We start from the raw sequence: 19209 nt of genomic DNA on the forward strand, positions 1-19209 counted from the left end.
GTCACATAAACAATTAAGTTAACAGAGAGTGCTGACTTCCTATTGGTGTTGTAACAAATTTCCACAAACTTAGTGGCTTAAAATAATGCAAATTGATTATCTCCCAGTTCTGGAGGTCAGAAGTCTGAAAGTTCACTGGACTAAAACCAAGATGTTGGCAAGGACTGCGTCCTTCTGAAGGCTCTGGAGAGAATCCATTCTCTTGACTTTTCCGGCCTCTAGAGACTTCCTACATTCCTTGGATCACTGCCTCTCCCTTCATCTTCAAAGCCGGCAATTTAGCACCTTCAAATCTTTCTCTGACTCTGACCTTCCTGTCTCCCGCTTTCATTTCAGAGCCTTGTGATTAGACTGGGCCCATTCACGTCTCAAGACCCTTACCTTAATCACATCTGCAAAGGCCTACTTGCTGTGTAAGGTAATATATTCATAGGTTATGGGAATTAGGAAGTGACCATTTCTGGGAGGTCATTATTCTGACTGCTACATGGGGGAGAGCCCTGTCAATTTTAAACTTTTTCTCTTCTAAAAGTTTTTCTCCAACCTTTGACACTGCTCTCACTTGCCTGGTAGCAAAAGCTGGCAGAAAGCTAAAAAAAAAAGATTGAACAAATTAGCATCACCAGAACATTCAGAAACTGCCAGTCGGGGAATTCAGTAGTTTCCTTTGTGCGTGTATGTGTGTGTGAACCTGTTTACTTGTGGTTTCGATTTTATAGTAGATGACATAACAGGGTCAGAGTTTCTGCTTGTAAAATTGTTCCTAGCACATTTGAGAGGACTAATTAGTTACACAGTGCCCTGCAGAGATGACTGTGACTTCGAAGGTACTCTGATCTCTGACAAGTCTGAGGACCACCCTTGGTGGCTGCCAGGCTTAGAACTTTACAAGAGCACTCCTCCCCAGAGAGGGGAACCATTGGCAACCTGAGCAGGGAAGAAAAGACTTGAATATGCAGCAAGTTCAGGGCATTTGACTTTTTTATGTTCTTCAAATGAGTCAAGAACTCAAATCTGGAGTTTGGACAGGAAACTGGAACTCAGTGGGAGGTCTGTGAGGGTGGAGGATGGGGGTGCTTCCAGGCTTTCAAAACACAAAACAGGTGGTTTTCAGTGGTGCTGGCTGGCTGGGGGAGAGACAGGAGAGGAGGGGGAAATACAAAGTAGGCAGGCTTCTGGGAGGATGGGGCCCAGAGCCCACAGCTTGGGCCGGCTGCCTGAGAGTAGAGGGTGACAGGTGAGGGCTCTGAACCTTCCTGCATGCTGCTCAGGGAGAACCTAAGGCCCAGGGAGGAATCTTGAGACCTGACTGGGACCCAGAGGACCACTGCTCAGGCTTAGAGGCCATGGGGTGAGGGGCACACAAAGTGGGAAGCCCAGCCATGCCAGCCAGAGGCCCCCTCAAGAAGACGACCAAGGAGTGGCTTCCTTCAGTGAAGCAGCTGTGATGAGGGCGACCAGGAATCTGAAGCCATGAGGCCAGCCAGAGGCGAGATCAGCCAAGTCTGTGGCAGGCTTTAATTATTTTGGGGTAAGAAATTTGTGCTTTGTAAACATGCCAGATGTCTATGCTTTTGTATATTTTAATTTTGTGTTTGTTTTACTTTTCATTGCTGTTGATGTTGTTGTTTTAGTAAAACTCTAAATTAGAAAAGGGTGATGGGAATCTTATTCTTGTCTGGAAAGGCCCAGCTACAGAATCAATGCAGCTGAGGCCCCTGGCGAGGTGAGCCATGGAAATGTGACAAATCACAGTCCCAGAGTCTCCTGGGGAGTCTTTACTGACCTCTTTAACACATTGCATGTACAAGGGAAATGGTGATTGTAGTGGCATTTTAGGCATTGGGGACAGAAAGGCCGCATCTTCCTGGCAGGCATCAAAGTGGACAATTTACCAATGCCCAGTCCTGCTCACATAGAAGGCCGGACAACAACTTTCTAAGCAGCTTGGCAGATGACACAAAATGCCTTCTGGCTCACCAAAGGGTCTCAGCTGCCCATTTTCCCCTTACCCTCTCTAGCTCTTACACAAAGAACAAAACAAATAGAAGCCTGCAGTCTTCAGTCCTCACGGCAGACCTGCCTGACATCAATTAGCACTAACCTCTGGCAAGTGGCAATCCCCAAAAAAGCTCCAACATGTTTTCAATCAGAGGATTTTAATGTGTTCTTGAAACGAGTATTCTAATGACCATTTTCCTGACAAGGCAACCAGGCTTGAGGTAGTAAATGGTGACACTGGTTAAGCAATTCTGTGAGTGAGGGATAAATTTGTGAACAGAGTAAGGTCCAAGGGCCCCTGTCCCTGTCTATTCCATTAGACATTCCAAATCTCTCAGTCAACCATGGCTGCGAATGGGTGTCCCAGGACTGGCAATTGACTGATAAGTCCCAGAGCCCTCATTCCAAGCTATTGTCCAGAAAATATTTCCAGTGTTCATACTTCAAGGGGATTGGGGAGTGGCAGCAGAGAGAAGAGGTGGATAATTTATTCAGGAGCTGGAAGCTGAGAAATAGATTTGGTAAGCAAATACTTCAAAGCCCACTAGAGAACTCCCATAAAACATAGACCCTCTGCAGCAACCAGGGAGTGATTTAAATCCAGTTGGAATTTCCAGGGAGAAGAAGTAAGACTTATCAACTCTGTTCAGAGGCTCATGAATAATTTCACCTGACACGGGACACTGAAGCAGCAGCAATCTGGGATGTACAAAGGAAAACAGGTTTCCAACTAATCTCTGTTCTTCAAGACTTATTCCTAAGTGGGGAACCAGGGTGAGAGAGAGAAGCCCAGACAGGAAGCTCACCATTTTTAGACACATTATATTTTGTCCTTGTGTGAGAAATGTTGGATGGGAAACACATTTTCTTGCAGCCAAGCCTCGCTGGCTGGGCTAGCTAAGGGAAAGGCCACGCACCCATGTACTACCAGGATGTGGAAATCATTTGTAAGTCCCCCTAGGCTAGTACAGGCGGTGAAAGGGGGAACTTAACATGAAATAAACACCTAAGCTGGGATCTGCAAAGGTGGTGGCTACCTTAGTTACCTTAACCCCAGGCTGCGCGCCTCCGCCCCCCCAACCCCCGCAGACACACTGCGCTTCCTCCACGGACAATCTCGTTCGTGTCACCGAGGCTGCCAGCGCCGCGGCGCAGGGGAGAGGTTTCCCGCGTGTCCTCGCTTCTGGGTGAACAGCCTTAGATGGGTGGGGGCGGGGGGAGGGCGAGAAGGGGCGGTGCGGAGTTGCCTGAACCTTCTTGAAGATCGCAGGGAGTCTCGGTCCCGCAGGATCAGCCCTGTCCTCGGAGGGCAGCCTTTCCTGCCCTGCCCAAGAGCAGCGTCCCCACGCACGACCCGGGTGCCCAAGCTCGGGGTGGCGGCGGTGGCGGTGGCCCTCGGCCGCCAGGGCCAGGAGCGGCCGCGCTGTCTTCCCCGCGACGGCCGCAGGGGGGCGGGAAAGAGGGGCGGCGCCGCCCTGCAGCCCCGGAGCCCAGGCGCGCGGAGGGCGCGGAGGGCGCGGAGGGCGCGGAGGGCGCGGAGGGCGCGGAGGGCGCGGAGGGCGCGGAGGGCGCGGAGGGCGCGGAGGGCGCGGAGGGGCTCGGGAGCCCGGGCGGCGCAGGCAGCGGCGAGGCCGCGGGGTCCCCGGCGGGCTGAGGCCCCGGGAGCTGCTCGGGGCGAGGGAGCTCGGCTGGGGACGACACCGATCTCAACAGACCACGACAGACCCCGTGGTCTGTTGCCGCGGCGACGCGGGTACCAGAACCCTGGACGTGGCCGCGAGGGATGCTCCGGAGACCGGAGGGCTGTGAACAGGCGGGAAAGTCGCTCCAGCCGTCAGAGATTCCGCCTGGGAAGAAAGGTGGCGAGCTTCGGTCTCCCTGCCTGCCTGCTGCCCCCGCTGGGGTTTTGCAAATGCTGAGACCGGAGGTGTTGTGAGCCTGAAGGACATCATTTAGAACATACATTAACGCTGCTAATTCTGCGCTCAGTGCTTCAGGCAGTTCAAATTCAGGAGCCAGCTTTTTATGTCTAATTGGATGGACATCTTCCCTTTTTCTGTTTTCTCCACGCCAGCTCTTTCATCTCTGAGTACAGGCTTCCACGCACTCCCTCATTCCGCCCTGAGAAGTCTGGCTCTCGGCCCTTCACCAAGTTGTCTCCATTTCCCTTCTTGCTTCCAAATTTATTTCCTGACGCATCTGAACCAAAAATAGCCAAAAGTTCTAGTCCAGAGGGCTCCAACCCAAATGAATAGCCCAGAAAAAAAGGAGGAGGGGGAAGAAACACACCTGTCAAAAATCAAATGGCATCTTTGTGATTGTGACCAAGAGTAGACATTAAATTGTTTAATAGAATATTCTCCAGTCTTTTGAAAAACTTTACTCTGAAATGACTTGCATTGATTTGTTTCACCGATGATATCTATTTCGAAATTTCAAATAGCCTAACAGACCATGTAAAATTTTTATGTTCATTACAACTCCACCCGAGTTCAAAAGGATTATGAAGCTGCTGTGCTGACATTAATAAACCATCAAGTCAGAAAAAATAAAAAGCAAACAAGAGGGACAACACTAAAGCCAAGGCCAGTGGAATCTACAGAGTAGTTTTAAAAACAACGTGCTTCTCTTCCTCTTCCTTTCCTCATCCTATTAGGAAACTATTTCTCAACTGAGGACAGCAGCACTCTGGCCAGTGCACACCTGGCTTTTTTCTGGTGCTCAGAGCCAGGAGAGGAGGCTCCAGGTGACAGGTCTGTCATACCACCTTCCAGGAATGAAGCAGGTCAAACTGGGCAGACAGTGATGATCTAAATGTGCCAGCTTGGAAAAATGGGACAGCGACACTTCTAGAAACGGTGGCCCGGGCTCCTGAGGCAGGGCCTGTGGTTTGCTCCTTTATGCTAGGACTCTGGCCATACAGTTCCTCAGTGTCTGCCCTTCCAGCTGGGCAGTGGCCCAAGCCCCTGACTCTCCACATTCCTTTCTGCTGGCTTTTCTTTCTGGGAAGTTTGGCCATTGTTAACATCTCCACCAGAGGGTGAGCAGGAGAAACGAAAACTTGGAACTCAAGTCCACCTTGTGTTTCTTACCCATTAGTACTTCTAATAGTAGCTGGGCTTGGTGGGAAAACAGCTGTACTGCTGGCTAAAATGAGATTTTGGGATTATCTGTGGATTTAATCTGGTCTTCTCACATCTGCCATTTCCACAAATAATTAGAGATTACTAGACACATTCAGAAGTTGCATTAGCCTCAAAGAATTTAGAGAAAATCTAAATAGGCTTAAATACCATCTTGGAGTCTAGAATGTTAAGCTCTATGCTCCAGATAATTAACATTTTTAGGCCCTTTTCCCCCCTCTGGGGCTAAAATCACTCCTAGGTAATAATCCACTAAACATATTTTAAATATAATGTATTTTGCAGAAAGGGATGGGCTGAGTAGAAACGCAGATGATGCACTGCCGTGGCAGTAAGAGGGAGTGGGCCACATAGCACTGGAGATGTGGAACTTCTCTGTTCTCCAAAGGTATATTCTGATTCTGGAGGTTTTGAGATGTGCCTTTGCGATTCACATGTGTGAGAGACCCTCAGGTAGAAGGCGATTATAGAGTAATGGCCAGTCCCTGAGCACAAGTGTGCTGACCTCTCATCCTGGAGAAAATTCTGGACACAGAGGTTCTATCCAGAGCAGTGGGTGATGCATACAGAGGGGACTTGGCCCTTCCTTGATGCCTGCAGGGCTCCTTCCAGAGAGCTTCCATGGAATACCACACTGGCATTCTTTCCATCATTCTCTTTCCAGCGCAAACCCTACATTAGCACTGCCATGAACATGGCACTCCATTATTGCAGGGTGGTCGAGGATATGAAGATGAGAGTATCTGGTGCTTCTGTAATATTTAACAGTTTTCAAAGCAGTTTTATATTTGTTCTCTTATTTGGTCTTTATAATGGCTGTGGGGTAGGCAGGGCAAGTATTACCATCTCCATTTCTTTCTGATGAAGAGCCTTAGCCCCAGTGGGATAGCCAGTAAGAACAGAGCAGAAATAGAATCAGAGCCCTTGGACCACACTCCTCCACATGCCATTAAAGTTTTGTCATAAAACATCCTAGTTTCTTATTTGACTACATCATCATGCCTGCTATTAATATATATTCATTAAGTGGCTACAACACTCAAGCATGTTGATTTTACAATGGCTTAATTATGTAAATTCTACTCATGAAAATATTCTAAGTGTCATGTTAAACATTATCTTTCCTTTGGAATTCCATCATTGCACTTCTACTTATTAGTTGTATTTCCCCTCCCTAGTAATCAGCAAGGTTTTAATCTAATTGTGTTGGACAATTTCCCAAAGTCACTTAAAGTCACTTAGAAAATATTATCTAATATTCACTTTATTCCACAGATCTTCTTTGTCATTACTAGACTCTGAGTGGTTCCTGGGATACTCCTCAAAGAAATGAGTCAAGGTCACAACTTACCAAAAAAAAAAAAAAAAAAAAAACCCTAGCACAAATAAAATGTTTAGTGTATACAATAACTCCAAATAGTTATATCTGTAGATATTTTTAGAAAGATTGATTGGAAAAATACTCTGACATACCCCACATGCTGATAGTTCAATCCATGCTTGAAAAAACATTTCGGCCTTTTCTATCAGCACCATTCACATTTTAGAACACTAACTTTGCAGGGGCCTCCCTGGGGTATTTCCTCAAACTTCTGCCAACCTGAAGGTGGGGTGCGTAGTGGCAATATTACATAAATATCTGCAATGCGTTCTTGGATAGAATTGCACAATGGCCATATATGGTGAAAGGTGGATTTTCCCCTGGGACTTTATTCTTGGAATATGCTAAAATGCACATGTCTCCATTTCTGTTCCCAAGAAGCTGGTGTACAGATGTTAAGTACTCGGGTGGTGGAAACACTGCTGTCTACAGTTTACATGATGTCTAATAGGCCTCTAGCATATGCTTAAAAGGCGGTGTTCAAAATTAGGTCCCTAATCTTCTTTGATGCAATTGTCTTTTTTTGGAGTTGCATCTTGAAGGAAAGGATGAAATTTGGGAAAAGGAATTAATTTTCTCAACTGGACTTACTATTTTCACCCTGTATTTTATAGTAATCCTTTAAACTCAAAAAAATTCAGCTAATTATGGATTTCTACCTGAATAATGCTGCCATTTGAGTGGCTGCATGTCACTGTTTCTGGTTTCTGACCCCCTGTCAAGCCAATTCTGCCTGATTTCACTCATGTGCTGCCGCTTTTTATAATCTGGACATTATTTCCACTCAAATGTTTCCAGCTTTGTACAAAACCTAAGAATTTGAAAAAGGGGAAAAACTTTCTTCATAACTATTATTTGGAAAATTATCACTTTGAGTTATTCTGATTTCTTGCGAAAGGTATACTCTGAGAAGAACATTTGAAAAAAATTAGAAGTCTTAGTTTAAAAGCTGATTTTTCTAATTTACATTTTAAAAATAGAACTTAGTCTCTATGGTAATTGAAATACGATTTCCCCTCTATTTTCTATGCTCAAAAAATTCTATTACAATCTGTTATGAAATGTAGGACATTAAGACATTAGACAAAGAAGTTAAAAGGCTTTGAGGGGATTTTTAAACATCCAGTTTCCTAATATGTAGGATAGAACCTGGAAAGACTTCATGGTGTTTAATATGTTTGTTCCTTGTCTCCTAAATGCAATAACGTCTAACCACCACTTGATCATTAAAGATTTATATTCACTATAATTTATGTCAACTTATATCTGAGACATTTTTTTAAAAAAAACAATGTTTGGCAGCCAACTGCTGGTAGAAACTAGAATGTTTCACATTAGTCAGCAGCCCTCTTAAATTATTTCTGTGAAATAATTTACTGTGGATTACAAATTCTTATATGGCATTTATAGTTAATGATTAGGCAGAGAGATATATCAAAAATATGATTAGTCACATATGTATCTGACTTGCATGGTTATAGCTCTATGTGTGTTTTATAAGACTTGCTTGTTAAAAAGATATTTGGGGGCTTATATATTTTTTCCAACATATTTTTAAAGGAAGGGAAAAGTAGATGTACATACTCTTAAAAATCTCTTCTCTAATTAAATGTCCATATAATTATTTTCTATTTCCTGATGGCCATTTTCAGCCTAGGTATTAGTGTGTGGTCTGAAACTGTAAGAAATCACAATGGTAAAGATCTCCTGTCTCATAATTGGAAGTCAAAATATAGAAATCCTGACAAAATATGAGATTTTCAATGAAAATTTTAATGTCTCTTTTTCACAGAAAGCAATTAGTAATGAAGTGATATGCTTCTAGCCGAACATGAAATGAAATGAAACCAAGATACCCATTCAAATCTCAGAAGGAGCTACCTCCTAACTAATTTTTGTTTCTCTACATAGTTACTGCTAAGGCTTTTAGCTATTTCATTGTTCAATTTCATTTATTACCCAGGAAAGAAAGACATAGAAGGACAGGCACGAAAGTTTCACTAAAATTTTATTTGCATGCAAGGGACTCCTAAAGTTTCTCTTTTGTATCTCAGACAGATAATTTCTTTTTCTCTTCCCTTCATCTCTCTTCCTATTTAACAGTGGTTTTCTTAACTATTTATGATTCATTTCATGAAAGGCTAAGTTTTCTCAGAGGGTACTAAAAAGTCTTAAAATGGTTTTAGAGACTAAAACAGCAACAAAACTATTTTCCCTCATGCTGTAAAATAAAGTCATTGTCAATAGTCTACAACCTGCAATAAACTATTTTAAAAAGGAATTTACGATGGCTGGTTATTATCCTCCTGAAATAATGTTGTTACAAGTCTGCCCTTGTCAGTCATCCGCAGGAGTCACGTGCTGGATTGCACACAAAGGGAGGGTCTGGATCCACATGGAAGGCTCATGGCAAATTACTGGGGGGATGGCCTGGCCTGATAGTCCCTCATGCCCTTCATCACCGTTTCAAAGCAACAGAATAATAGCCACACGTGTAGTTTATCCTGATTGCAGTAAAAGGCACCTGTTTGGGAGATGGAGTTTGAGTTGTGAATTAGAAAAATATTTGCATGGCTGGTGTCAGCAAATTATGTGGGAGTGCCTGTAAGGGGTTGGAGAAGTAGCAGGTAGGTTTTAGAAAGACATCTAGAAACATCCTGCACACACTTAAAGCTGCATGTTAGTATAAGTCCTGATAAGTCTTCCTCTTCCTTTCCTTTCTCTGTGAGAACTTTCCTTTGCTAAAGCTGGGTCCATCTCAAGAGCCTGTTGGGGAGTCCAGTTTGGGGTCAGCAGGAGAAGAGGGAGAGAGTGCACCCTGCCTTTCCGCTGAGTGAGGAGGGTGGAGAATGGAGGAGTGGGAGGAGGTGGAGGAAGGAACAGAATCCTTCAGCAGAGGCTGGATTAGTCTAAGGCTGAGGAACCTGAGAGGGTCTGCCTGGGAGACAGAGCTGTAGAGAAGGCTTTCAGGGAAGAATGATGAAGTTGTATGTGGTTGGGGGAAGATGTAAAAGCCACAAAGAGGAAGATGAAGAGGAGGAGGGAGAATGACAATTAAAGACAAGATAAAGGCCTGGAAATGGTTTCATTATATTCGATTAGCTGAAGATGTACAATTCCATGTTGTGAACTTTTATACTACAAATCACCATTTTCTGAAGAAAGTAATATAATTTCACTGCTAAAATAATGGTATTCTTTATTTTATTGTATTTGTTAAAAAAATGTATGTTGTGCCTGCAGATGTGAGGAAAAAAAAAACCAAAGTTCTCTAAGATTTGGGTGGTTATTGCTTAAGATTAAAAGCTAAAGCACAGAAAACAGGCTTTAAAAGGAGAATAAAAAATTAGAAATTAAGAACCATCACTTCTTGGACATTAATTTAAATAAGCATGGTCTGACATACTGCGCCATTCGTTACTTATTTCAGAAAGTTATCAGAAGCATATGTTGAGCACATTTTTGAAAGCCAGCTTGCTTAGTTCTGTGAGGCAGTGTCTGGCATTAGTGCCTATGGAAAACAAAGCATACATACAACTTTAATCCCATTGTTTTGAAAACTTGGAAGAGCTTTGGTATCATTTGAAATGATTGATTAACTTATTTCGTGTACTTAGACAAATACTAATGATTTGATCTAGGAAAAAAAAGATGTTGCTTCAGAAAAATTAAAATCAAAATCCAGAATTAAAATTGTCACTTAATACAAAGCTATGATTTGTAATTGTTGTCTCAAAATAAGTGACATAGCTTTTACCATTCCCGTATAAGATTACCTCCACAGTTTAACTAGAGCTTTCTAAAACTTATCTCTAACAGAAAATCTAAAATCTCCTAAAATATTGTCAAGACAATTAAAAAATTAAAGACAATAGAAATATAGTGAAATAATAAATGCCATCTGCCAAAATAATGCTAATTTATATTAACAACATGTTTATCTTTTTTATACAAAATTTCAGAGCAGCACTATTCACTAACAGTTATGGAATCAAGGCTTATATTACAGTCTCTGCCCCTCACTAAATCACCCAATATGTCCAAAGCTGGAATGTTTTCAGCAACATTTTTCAATGGTCATATCTAAGTGATTGAAACTGTTAACGATAGCCTTTTAGTAGACCATCCACTTTTGGTGAAAATATTACTATAAAAGTCATTCCTCTTTGAAGTAGCAAGTATTACATCTGCAATCATGTTGTCAAAATAAAATACATTTAAGAGATGTAAGGAAGAGAATGTAATTAAATGCAGGGAAAAAGCACACAAAACAATGTTCATTCTTGTAATTAAGTCCTATTCCACGATTATCTATACATAACCAGAGCAAAGGAGACTCAAATCAGCTTACTGGTCAAACAATGGAAACTCGGATATGTTTAGCCATTGAAAACTTATGAGAATTTGTCACTGTACTAGAAAAATAAAACCCAATAGAAAATCTGGCTTTCTAAAATATTTTTCTAATTATCACCTTGGCTTTCTGTGGTTCTGCAAATGCAAATAAATAGAGAACTAAGACCTTCATTTCTTCCCAACTTCAAACTTAGCTACAAACACTCTTAAATGAAAACACAAGTGTTCTGGAGTTCTGAGATGTCAGGAGTGGTAAAGAACAGAGATGCAAGAACTTCCGGAAGGTCTGTGAGTGCTGCAGAGGATTTAGGGAGCAGTTTGGGGTGTGCTGGAGAATGCTCCTTAGGCTCAGGTTGTCCATTCCTCACCCTACTGACTCACTGCTCTTTGCTAAGAGACCTTTCTGGAGAAGTAGAGCTGCTAATGTTGGGTTCATTGTTAAAAGAAACACTGAACCACTATTACCAATGCCACCATTACTCCTTTGTAACAAGAGGATGCTGAAATGAACAATGGTTGAATCATAAAATGTTAAAGATACAAGGGACATTAACAGTGATCTCTCTGGGTACCGTTTCTAGCTAACTAGGGGCTACCCTGAGACCAGAGTAACTCTTGACTCTCAACCCATAACTGTTTGATATGTAAATGTAAGAAATTGGCTTAGCCAAGGGACTACAGATTATAACATATTTCAGTAGACTTATTCCTAAATATTTCATCTTTTTTATGTCATAAATTAGAGTCCAGTTCCTCAGAGTCCCAAATTAAACCTGGGTCACTATTGACCCATCTGTGCCACAGAGACACACCAGTGCTGTCCAATAGAAATATAATGGGAGCCACACATGTAACTTAAAGTTTTCTAGTAGTCACATTTTAAAAAGTAGAAAGAAACATGTGAGATTAATTTTAGTAATAATGCATTAGTTTTTTTTTATTGCTGCATAACGAATTATCCCCAAACCTTAGCTTACAACATACATTTATTATTTCACCATTGCTGCAGGTCGGCAATGCATGACTGGCTTAGCTGGATCATTCCAGCTCAGGGTTTCTCCTGAGTTTGCAGTCAAGCTGTGGCTGGGCCACATCATATAAGCAGGACTGGCCGCTTCCAAAAAGTTTCATTGCCATGGCTCAGAGTTGGTGCTGGCTTTTGGTTGAGGTACCTCAGTTCTCTTTCATGTGACCTCTCAGCCTCAGGGCTGCTCTTCTCCATTTGGCATCTTAACATGGTAACCGCTCTTCTTTCCTGGTGGCTGGGCTCTGAGATAGAAAGAGAGACAGACGGGCGAGCTAATGAGCAAGAGAGGGAGTACCCAAGATAGAAGCTGCAGTGGTTTTGTAATCTAAACTTGAAACCTGTAGTCCATCACTTCTGCCATATATTATTTGTTAGAATTGAGTCACTAAGTCGATCCTGTATTTTAGGGGAGGGAATTACATACCAGCATGAATACCGGGAGTTTAAGATCAGTAGGGGCCAACTTAAAGGCTGCCTACCACAAATACCCAACCCAATATATCCAAAGTATTACATATAATCAATACAAAAATTATTAATGAGATTTTTTACATTCTTTTTTTATACTGTCTTTCCTATGGCTGAATGCATCCCTCCAAAATTCACATGTTGAAACCCTAAACCCCAATGTAATGATATTAGGAAGTGGAATCTTTGGGAGGTTATTAGGTTTAGATAAGGTCAGCAGGAGAGAGCCCCCTTGATGTGCTTAATGTCCTTCTAAGACAAGGAAGAGACACGAGATGTCTCTATCTCTCTTTCTCTCCTCCTCCCTCTGTCTTCCTGTGAGCACCAAGGAAAGGCCATGTGCAGATATAATCAGGAACAGAACCCTCACCAAGAACTCAACCATGCTGGCACCTAATTTTGGATCTTTGGCCTCCAGAACTGTGAGAAATAAATGTTTGTTGCTTAAACCACTCAGACTATGATAATTTGTTATAACAGCTTGGACTGACTAAGACAGCCTTCAAAATTCAGTATGTATTTTATACTTACAGTCCAAATCAATTTGGACTAGCACATTCCACACATCAATAGCCACACATAGCTAGTAGTTATTGTCACACAGCACACATCTAGATGGTCTGCAGCCACCTGAAGACCCTGGGGGTCTTCACCAGGCACTTAAGTTATTTATCAGACACATCAAGTGCTTACCATGTGCCTGGCATGTTGTTAAATGTGGGGAACCCCAAATCAATAAATCATAGTGCCTGCCCTAAAAGGAACTTAGACAAGTAAAGAGTTAACTTTGGATTCTAGGCCAGCCATGCTACTTCAGAAAGCTGTAACCTATGAGGGGTTCTGGACTAAAGCAAAGTTCAGTCTTTCCCTGGTCCTTGGGAAGGTGGGTGACCCAGAGTCTGTCTGGTCTAGCCAGAGCCTCTGACAATGACCATACGGCACCATTCATTCCCAGGCCCGACCTGAAGCCTGGGCCTCAGGCTCTGAATTGGAGCCCATATGTTGGCCTGAAATCTGATTTGCCTTGGACATGGAACAACTTAAATATTTGTTTAACTCAGCACATTGTACTTTCTGCTATTCTCCACAAGCATGGCTTATAAGAGAACAGAGATATAGGGGGTACTTTAACTCTTTCAGGCTTCTTGGGTGCTTTGGAGGGGGCTCTGTTGGTACATGCCATGGTTGCACCAAGCTTCAAACATGACTAAATTTATGTAGAAAAAAGTATCCTTAATTATCTTATGAGCTATTAGTGGATTTAGCACCAGGAAGAAATATTTTTGGTCTATTCTCTATCCTCTGAAAATGCAATGCATTTGTTTTTACAGATATAAATATGTATGTATTTGACTTGCATCTTTTCTTACAATCTATGTCCTGAATTGTATTTGCAGTAAGTTATAAGCATCTTCATAATATAACTCTGTGTATCCAGCACATCCAGTGTCTAGCAGAGAAGCCCTGACTCCCTGCCCCCTGCCCCCTCACCTGTCCCCAAAAGTACTTAAATGCTATTAATGGTGATATACCAGGCTGTCCAATTAAAAAATTCTGGGGAAAACATAACATACTTTTCATGAGCAGTACAGAAAAGCAGCTTTTTGAATCATCTTTCTACCAATGTAAATAGTAGTCATTCATTTTAAAGTTAGAGAAAAATCTATGCCTGCCTCAATGGAAAGAAGTTAGTTTCATTTATATGGTGTCTGGAAAAATGATCTTGAACACTTTCTTTATTAATTTTTGTCTTCATAAAGATGTTGTAGAAAAAAATAAAACAACTGTGAAGACAGTTTCAAGTAAAAGGCTACAAATAAAACAATGTCTTTCCGACATGTAAAACCCATTTCCAAATTTTTATTTCATCACAGAGACATGTAGTTTCATCAGCGTCATGGTAGCCGCATCTTTGAAATAAAGTGTCTTTGTTTCACGATGTGAACACAATGAAAAACACGATGACACAGATCTCATTCTTGTGTCTAATAATACCATGATTTTGGTTAAGCTGCTATAGGCTGGGGCTCAGCTATACACAACCTGGAAAAACATTTAGTGGGTCTGGAACATAGAAAAGTCCCTAATGTTGTTTGGCTGGAATTTGAAGGGTGAAATTAAAGCTTCTGTTTTGTGTAAATCTGTCGAGATTTAGTGTTTTACGGCATCAGGCAATGCTATTGGTGCCAAGAACTGGCTCTGCCTAGAGGCCCTTCCAAGAAGCAAATCCCTTTGCCCTGCAGTCAGGTTACTTAGAGAAAGAAATGAATTTTAAACATTTCATTGTAAATACAACTTATGCATGTCATCTTTTCACATATAGAGTGACTTCATCATAAAAGTAAAGTTTGTTCTTGTATTGGAGGTTCTAAGTAAAAATGAAAAGAAAATAGCATTTTAGTTGGCCTTGTAAAAGATCACATATGCTCAAGCTTGACATTCGTGGTTGTGATACAAAATTATATTTTTGCAGTTTTAGAATGGAAATTTAAATCTCCAGCAAATCTGTCTATATCTATATGGATAATATATAAATATACATGCATAGATACATACATATGTATAGATACATATGCATACATACTGTGCACAGGGACTCTGGTAAAAATGTATCTTTATTTCTTTTTTATTATAGTTTTTATTGTCTTTTCTTGCAACATACTCCACAAAACAAACGTTTCAATGCAGGCAGTTGTGAAGAATGGGGGGGATGTGAAGATCTTTGGAGAAAGGAGCAGGATAGGGGGCGGACAACATCTTTTAGGTTTTTCCATCTGAACTTTAATTTGCATCTTTAAAATACAAGCTGAGTCCATCTGCTAAACAGTGAACCTTTAGATTCGCTTTAAAACTCGAACTCATTCCATTTGCAGGTGACTGCCAGCCACCTCCCTGGACTTCCAGTTCCAGAGAGAGTTTGCGTTGCTTGTTTGCGGGGCCAGGGCGGGGGAATTGCCATTTCCCAGGAAGATCCTATTTGTTCACCTCTCCCCCATCCCCGGGGCCACCCCTGTGGCTTCAACCACGAGGCGCGCGCGGGGCCTGGGACTCCGGCCCGCTGCCTCCCGGGCGGAAGCGGGAGCAGGCCCGCGCTCGCTCGCTGGCTTGTAGCAAGAGCGGCCCGGCAGTTGCGCCCTTCTCGCCAGGGCACGAGAGCAACTGCAGGCCGTCGCACAGCCCTCCGGGCCGGGTCTGCTCAGAGCTCCCGGGCCCTGCTGGGAGCGGGGAGGTGGGCCAGGGAGGAGGACCCGCCACGGCCAGGGAGCTCCAGGGTGGAGGCGCTCACGCCCCGGTCTCCCCATCAGACCTTGGAGGGGGCGCTCCTTAGAAAGCCCTGAAGTCCTCTGGGACATCCCTAATTACACACCCAAGTGCCGCGTCCACGCGGACTCCACACCTCCTAAAACTAACCGGCGTCCACGGTCGGCCGGAGCGGTTTGGTGGCTGCCCTAGCAGGGACTTGTGGGGCAGAAGAGACACATTTTAAAAGGCCCCAAGCAAAGCTTTGGTTCCCTAACTTGCACTACCCCTTCCAAAGCCCTGGGAGGGGCGCTAGCAATTTTGGATTCCATATTGTGCGTTCTCTATTTGAAAGTCTCGTCCCGCCCCGCATTGTCCAAGCTCAGTCCCGCAACTCCGGGCGTCCCCGCGCTGGCCCACCCGCTCGCCGCAGCCCGCTGGCCGGAGCCGCCCTTCTCCCGCGACGCGCGCCGGGGTTACCCGTGCGTTTGGGGTGCGGCCGAGAAGGTGTAACCCCTGGACGCCCAACTGACTTGCGGGGCCGGGATTCAGACTTCTTACGTCATTTTCACACCTCCTTTTTGGGATTGTTTTGCCTATTTTGGGCCCATCAAGAGAACTGGCCCACACAGCAGCTTAAGCAAAAATGCTTTGAGTCTGACGAGGTGAAGCTCTCACTTCCTTAAGCATCATTTTTTTTCTTCGTATAATAATTTCATCTCTTGGCCAAGGCTCTTAAATTGAATGTTAAATTTCACGGCTTTTATATGTTGTTGAAACCAGTGCGGCGTGATGACATATATGCAGTGTTAAATCTCAAAAACAAAACAAAACCAAAACCCCAAACCAAAGCCCTCTTTAAGGCAGGCTGATTAAGCCGCTGGAGAGAGAAGAGCGCGCGGAGGAATCACAGGAAAGGAGCAGGAAGGTCTCCCCTGCTGTCATCAGACTACTCCCTTCTGCATCCCTGTGCTCAGAACAAATAAATAAAGCATCGATTACCTCTAAACCTCAGACCTAACCTGAGAAGTGTGATGCGGAGCACAGATTCGGATAGCATCACCCATCTCTGCACGAGGAAACAGTTCAGTACTTCGCAAACCCACGCTTTATAATTTCCTGAATTTTATATTCACAGGAAGGAGGTGGAATAGGTCATCTTTATATGGCAGAGAAACAGTAGTTTTCCTCACTCAGAATCTTCTCTACTATTCTCTGGTCAAGAAAATTAGTAGGAGTCTGCAACTTAAAACTAAAACTAAAACAAAACAAAATTCTAACAAAAACCCACCTACAAATAATGCACTTTATTTTGCATTTTAATCTTCGATAGACTGCGGGTATTTTCCTAAATATTGGCTATCAGAAGTAAACTGAGAATAAATATTCAGTAGATAGCATTCTTTCTCTGTTTGGTGGTAATGTTGCTTTCATCAGTTCTCCCCAAAACCACAGGGGTGGGACGAAGGAGAGCACAATGTGGGCATGCGTGAGATCTGCCCGGATCTGAAGCTTTCTATCACAAATCTTTGTCTCCATCACAGTCTTGTCTGGCGAACCCAAGCTGACTTTACATAACTTGCTAAGCGGGATTTCTGCCATTTAGATTCAGAAACCCGGGAGAGTTTAGGCGACCTCCGAGGAGGGCGGGTGCTTTCCATAAGGCCACTGCGCTCAGCACTCCGGAGAATCCAGGTGGCCGCAGCCAGCCAGGGGAGAGACCCAGAGACCATCCCGGTTTCCCAGTCCCAGTGGAACTGGAAAACTCTTAACTGTGAGCCTTATTTAAAGCACTCAGGTTTCGAAAGCCGGTCCCCTCCGCAAGCCAGCAGGCTGCAGCAGGCGTCCTCTGCTGCGTGGGGAGGGCCTGGCAGTTGATGATCCGTCTGGGCCGCAGCTGCAGGGCCGGGAGCTCCTCTCGGACTCTGCTCCTTTCGGAAAACCCTTTTCTTGTCGGATGTGGTTTCCCTTTAATTAATCACTCATGCCCGCGTGTCTGCCGCGCCGCTTCCCCACTCTTCCTCCAGCCCCGCATATGATCTGTATTTGGAAGCGGGAGAGCTGGCGAGCAGCCGCGGGTGGCGCGCGTGCGGATTCCGCGGGTCGCGGGGCTGCGAGGCGCCGCCGGGAGACACGTTTGGCTATATCCTGCCAGATCGGACTTCTAGAAGATTCACTGCCCCCTTCCGGACTGTCTGGCCGGTTGGCCACGCTGGGCTCGAGGCTCTGCAGTTCCAGGCCTCGGCCTGGGTGGTCCAGGTGTTCAGGGTGGTCTGCAAGTCCATATTTCCTTCAGGTTCCCTCCCTTCTCCGTCCCCCACCCCCGGTTCCCCCGCGCACAACTCAAGAGCTGGCATCCCGCTGGCATGAGCCAACTTTTGCCACCCCCCTGCTCCTTCAAGGATCTCTCCAGGCCTGGCTTGACCATCCCAGGCACTGTGACTTCCTGGGTTACACGCGGCAAACCAGCCAAGCTCCCAGGCAGGGACCGGAGGCTGAATGCCTTGGCTTGTGCAGTCTCCTCTCCGGAAAGCCGTGGCCCCAAACCCCAACATCCTCAGGAATGGGCCAGGGTGGGCGAGCCCTGATCCAGCCGGTGTACAGTGAGCCCGTTTCCCTGGTTGCGTTTAATTTTCCCGTCATTTCCGAATCACGAGGGGAGGCCTCCTACTCGGGCCTCAGCTTCAAGGGCGCAGCCGGATGTGGCTGGGACCACCCTGGGACTCGGGTGTCTCCAAATGTGGAGCAGGCCGCCCCATGCCGAGCGAGGTGGGATCAGATATTTCCGTTTGTGAGTGTTGGTGGGGCTGACGAGATCACACGCGGCTGGGTGTGTAAACTTGAGTAGTGTAACGACCGGCGCTGCGGCCCCCGACGTTTTGGGCTGCTCGCCGGGAGGCCAGGCCCGTGCTCCACTGGTGGCCCTCCCGCCGCCTGTGCGCGGGGCACTGGGGTTGGCTGCCCAAGGCCCGCACCAGGCCCCTGGGCTGAAGCAGGCTTCCCAGGCCGCGGGCGCGGGGCGGGGACACAGCCCGCACTCTCCCGGGCGCAGGGAGGGCTGAGCGCGGAGGCAAGGTCCCACGCGTGGACTCTGCCCGCGCTGAGCCCGGCAGGTCCCTCCCCACCCGCGACCTGGCTCGGCCGCGTTCCCAGCAGCCGGGAGCGCTTCCTCCCTCGGTCACCGATCCAGGCCGCAGATCCAGCTGTCAAAACAGGGGGTGTCTCTTTCATTCTGGCTCACAAAGTCCCAAAGGGGAACAGGGGGCCTTAATGCTTGTGTTTGGACACAAGCAATTATCCCTAATTATTCTTTTTCTTTTGAGCCTGCCCGTCCCGCCGGCGAGCCCGCCGCGGAACAGGCCCCGTAATCCTCCCCGGTCGGCGGATCTCAGTGGGTTCTGTGCGGCCCGAGGCTCGGGCGCTTTCATGTCACTGCGGGTTTAGAGCTGATTCAAACTCATTGCGATGGGGGAATTAACCCCGGGGCCCGGGCTTTCAGGGACCTCTGATAAGAGATTATACGTGTTGATGGCAAGCTTTTCTTGGCAAAATGTTTTCAAAGGGCTTGGAGTTGTTAAATCAAAGCGCCATTG

The sequence above is a fragment of the Microcebus murinus genome, chromosome 11 (genome assembly GCF_040939455.1).
Source record: "Microcebus murinus isolate Inina chromosome 11, M.murinus_Inina_mat1.0, whole genome shotgun sequence".
Taxonomy (NCBI): Eukaryota; Metazoa; Chordata; class Mammalia; order Primates; family Cheirogaleidae; genus Microcebus; species Microcebus murinus.